The sequence below is a fragment of the Chinchilla lanigera genome, unplaced genomic scaffold, assembly GCF_000276665.1.
Source record: "Chinchilla lanigera isolate Chin_1 unplaced genomic scaffold, ChiLan1.0 scaffold00050, whole genome shotgun sequence".
Classification (NCBI taxonomy): Eukaryota; Metazoa; Chordata; class Mammalia; order Rodentia; family Chinchillidae; genus Chinchilla; species Chinchilla lanigera.
In genome coordinates this window covers 8,270,251-8,275,467 of record NW_004955451.1, presented here as the reverse complement: position 1 = coordinate 8,275,467, position 5,217 = coordinate 8,270,251, and the positions used below count along the sequence as shown (strand labels likewise).

The window sequence follows — 5,217 nt, the reverse complement described above, 5'->3', positions numbered from 1 at the left end:
ATATTATAGATATATTATATCACTTCAGTAGAGTTGTTTCTAAAATAATTATAAAAACTAGCCCCTGCCTATGGAAATACAAACTAAGGCACTGGGAGAAAGAAACTTTTACAGTGCTCCCTTTTAAAACTTCTGCGTTTTAACCAAAGTGCAATTAGCTAACATTTTTTTTGGTTCAGGCTCTTTCATATATGAGCCCCAAATTGATGTCATCCAGTGCTCATATTACTCTCTTCCTTTCCTCCATCTCTCTTTACCCAGTCACGAATTTCTGCTATCTCTTAGAACCTTCCTTTGGAAATATTCCCTTCCATTCTCACTGTTCTTGCCTTAGTTAACTGACTTTTATAACTGTCACTTTCTGGTGAAATTTCTGATTTTCCCAGGCGTAAGTTTACTCTCATCTTTTGAGAGATTGTGTGAGACAGATTTTTGGGATATTTAGATAACTGCTTTTAAGTCCATCTTGTCAAACATAAATGTTTATGAGAATCGTGTCTTACTCAGCAAATATTTGTTATGATAGTTACAAAGAATTGTTAAATTAAAATAAAATATATTTTGGAAATATTTTTGAGGGAAACTATAATTATTTATACACATCTGAAAAGCTATTATTTTAAATTGGGCATAGTTTTATCTGTAGAGTTCGTGAGGTTTTGTTTTTATTTGGTTTGGTTTAGTTTGACTTTTTCGAGGCAGGGCTTTGCTATATAATCCAGGCCAGTCTTGATCTTGCTGTGTAACACAAACTGGCCTCAGACTAACAGTCCTCCTGCCTCAGCCTCCCAAATTGTGGGATTATAGCCCTGCTCCACCATACCTGGTTTATGTGTATTTTTATATGAAGTATAGAAAATAAATGGAGAATGATTTTGATCAACAGAAAAATTGACCTACTTTAAATCTAATTGAATTAGATGTTCAATATATGAAAATTAAGTTTAAAAGATTAAATGTTAAAACAGGAGCTCTTTTTAAATATCTTATGTAATCCCTGACTTTACATTACCTCATCCAAATGTAACCATTATTGTAGGCTTGATATTTCTCTCTCCATACTGTAAAATAACTTTCTTCACAGATCAAGTTTTCCAAAAGTGGAATTAATTCACCCATGCAGTGGTAAAGGTGAATTCTTCCATCATAGTCAGAAACTAGATGACCAAATGTCAGACAGAAGCCTAAAGGCAATACCTGTAGTAGAAAGCCATATGAATTTGGTCTCTAATACTGCTTCTGAGTCTACCATTATGTAAATATCATTATGCAAATATTTATTATGTAAGTAAATAATATATATTATGTAAATATGTGTATAATTGAACCATTCTCAAATTGGAACAACTGTTTAGAACTTTAGGTCATGCTTCAATAAATCAAGCAAAACAATATATTCAAGCAGCATCTAGCAAAAGTTTTTCACTGTCTTTTCAGATTCCTCTGTCTCAGATTTGGGTTACTCTGATTCTTGATAGTCTCAATCCTTTAAAATCTCATAAATGACTAAGTAAAAATAATGCTGCAACATCACTAATTACTCCTTTCAGATTATGTGTACAAGGGGCTGGGGATTTAGCTCAGCAGCAAAGCTCCTGCCTGGCAAGTGCAAGGTCGTGAGTTTGATTTCTGGTACCAGAAGAAAAACAGAAAAAAAAAAAAAAATTATGTGTGCACTCAGTTGTCCTAAATGACACTAGGTTGTTTCCTATTGCTGAACTGGTTATAAGGAAATGACCACAACCAGTGTCACATGTGACGGTTTTGTACGTGGACTCTCTCACCTATAAAACAGTCCTTTGCACGGTGCATGTGATGTCTAAATGTCAGAGACTAAAACCAACTACAAAAATAGCAATTCCCAAAACACCACTGTAACAATAATCATTATTCTTTCTGCCACAAAGTAGAACAGAAATACCATCTAAAAAAGGAGAATTTTACCAAATGTTTTAGTCTTTAAGAAACAACACAAAAAGAAAAGTTGCTAAAATCTTTTCTGGACCCAAAATGCTTGTGGTGAATGTTTTAGCTTTGTTAGTTATGTGCACCCTGAGAACACCTGAAGGATTTAGAACTGCAGGAGGAAAATTATCACCATCGCCATCTTATACGAGAGCAAAGGGTGTGATTAAAGTCCACCTTGGATACCATTGCAGATGTGCCTTTTGTCCCTTACTGCTTGCTTCCTCATGAAAGTCCAATTTGGATTTGTGCTCCTCCATCAGTTATAGTTGTCCTATTTAAAAAATTAATGCAATATTTCTATACCAAAAATTTAGTCCAAATAATCCACCCCACATTTTGATACAAAGTAAAACAACTAAGCATAATTTAGGCTCTTTCACCCTGAGTTATTGAAAAAATTTAAAAGCAGAGCTTTGTCAATTGATCCAGTATATCTTCAAACTCAGCAAAGGAGTAATTTAATTAAATTAAAGATTATATTTCATAGTTTCTTTGCTTTCATAAAGTATTTTACTCCCTCTGGTTAAGAACTGTCAATAGCAGCTAACACCTACATGACTTACTTTCCATCTGTAACATGACACCAATGCCCCTTCCTAATTTGGCTTCTACTACAAATCGTTTGGCCAACAGTACCATCAGGAATTCCTGAGCACAGCTTCCCTCTTCTGACCTTTGTGGCTGTCTTGGTTACTTTTCTCTCGTTGCTGAGATAAAGTACCCAACACCCAAAATGAAGGAAGGAAAGGTTTATTCGGCTCACAGTTTGTGGAGGTTTCAGTCCATGCTTGGCTGGCTCTGAGGCAGAAGGTAGCAAACCAACAAGAGCAAAGGGGGGAATGGCAGCTGAACAGCAAACAGCCAGAGCAAAAGGGAGGAATGGCAGCCAGCAGCTTCTTTCCCTGCCTTACATTGTAAACAGGCTACCCCCATCTAAGGGGCATGTAGCTCTCACATAATCTCCATGCCCTCCTCTTCTACAGGCTCAGGATGTATACAAAGTAAGCACGCTGGCTTCCTGCTGAGTCACTTAGCCAAATCTCTAGACTCCCCAAGTTGACACAATATATCAACCATAACAGTGGCCTGTATGGTTCTCTCTAGAACAACTGTGCAATAGTATATACCATGTGCCACAGCCTATGCAAGATCCCAGAAATAAAAAAACGAATACACATAATCCTCACCTTAAGGAAGGGAACAGACACAAGGCAAGCTGGTTATAGTAAGAAATACACCATGTGGTATCAGTATGTGCTACAATACATTTATGAAGAATGTATTAATGAGGATTCAGAATAACCAATGACCTTCTACATTTTCTACTTGAAATGCTTGACCAACATTTTCTACTTGAAATACTTGCATGGCCTTTCTTTTAGGAACACTTCTGATCCTTCAAGAACTGACATAGATAGCTTCAGGTACAGGTTCCTTCTAGAAACAATAAAGCCATCTGTTTATCTTTTCTATAGCACATTGCATATGTATCTCCTCTGGGAGTGTTTATCACATTGTATCTAAATTAACAGTGACTCTATATCTGTTTTCCCAGATCATATGTCAATATTTCAAAAGGAGGTAATCTATGGCTCGTCTTATTCCTACCGAGAAACAGCTGCTACTCTATAATCAGAACACTTTTCTTAAACTATCTCTATTAACCTTTACAACAATCTATGAAATTTACAGTGTTGGGTCAGTATTGTGCAGGAGAAAATCCGACTCAGAATTTGACTCTATGTAAGATTGCAGAGTTACAGACTTTGTCCTTTATTTGACATCTAAACCCAAGTCTTTGACTTGACACTGCAGTGATCATTTTCCATTCAGTTGAAAAAAGTTTCAATAGATGTGCTATTAATTAGTCTGACCTGTAGCATACAGACATTGAGGGCATCTAGAACAATGAATTGTAGTTTGCTGGTTCTGTGTGAGCGTCTATGTATGCTCTCAAGAAGACATCTAGTCGTCACGACTGACTTTAGTACCTTCTTCTTAGAATATACTGAGTATGAACTTAAGAGGAAGCATTTAAAACCGGGTGCATTGCAAATAAATCCAGAAGAGGAAATGCAGGTATCTGTCTGATGAAAAAGTGGAAAGTTTCTCAAAGCAGGAACTACATAATATTTTCAGTTTGGTTGTATTTATGTTACTTTTTCGGGCTCCCCTCATTTAACCATTGATTTCGATGCTCTAGAATCAGATCTGATGATCTAGAAAAGCAAAGGAAACTAGTATTGGAAAAGCAAAAACAAACTGCTTTAACAGAGTCCTGACCGGAGTCAGCCCTACAAGCTTCCTTCCCACTGACGTGAACGAGTGCCGGAACTACTTTCCCGATTTGCTCGTTTTCCTCGCAAGAGAAGTAACCTCTGCTAACAAGTTTCCTTCAAAGATGTGCCTCAGCCTCAAGCAAAGCAATACTAACGAACTGAGATCCATTGGATCACGGGCTTTAATCTGTTCACAGTTTCTTGTGAACAATCTTCCAAGAGTTATTTAATTCCAAGTATTCTCCTGGGAGAAAATAAAAATCAAAACCACAGCAATGACGTCCCTCTGTGATAACTCAGTATTAAATTTAAAAAGTAAAGTGGTGGTAATCATCATTTCCTTAGAGACATAGACGAAAAACAAACAAGCTAAACACTCTAAGCAGTTAGAGAAGGCAGTCCCAGCTGCTGTTAGACAGCTGAAACTTCTTTTACCCAAATATGAATATTTTGTTTCACATTCATTATCTTTGTGTGTGTGTGTGTTATTAGGAATCAAACTCAGGACCTTGCATTTGGCAGGCAGGCTCTCGATCACCTTTCACTAAAGTAGATCAGGAAAATTCCACAGTAGTCATTCAAAAAACTCCCAGTTCCTAACCATTATTTTGGTGTCTTTTGACTTTGATGCTGAAAGAACACCTGACTCCTTCTTTGAGATCCAGAATTAGATCATTTTTCATTTTTAACAATGGATATGTTCCTCTTGTACTTCCTTTCTTCTTCCTCATTCTCAGGTTCCACTAAGTTTTACTCATACAGTTTTCTGCATCAGCTTTCCCTAAACAGCCTTTGCATATACATTATTTTTAATTTTGTAAATAGGCTATGAGATACATAAGGTAAAGGTATGTCCCCCACATACAGAAAGTTGAAAAGACACACAGAAAACTAAGATCCTAAACAAAATAGTAAACATCAGAACTTAGATTCAAATCTGTCTTTTATATATATATATATATATATATAT

The 5,217-nt window shown here is 36.3% G+C and overlaps 1 long non-coding RNA gene across 2 annotated transcripts in view; it reads left to right on the top strand.

Moving 5' to 3' along the window:
* The first annotated feature begins 355 nt into the window (after positions 1 to 355).
* LOC102019974 overlaps positions 356 to 5,217 on the top strand; it is a 17,341-nt gene continuing 12,479 nt past the window's right edge. For both annotated transcript variants that reach the window (XR_262589.1, XR_001235956.1), the window contains exon 1: positions 356 to 388. This is a non-coding gene — a long non-coding RNA (uncharacterized LOC102019974). The remainder of the gene's footprint in view (positions 389 to 5,217) is intronic.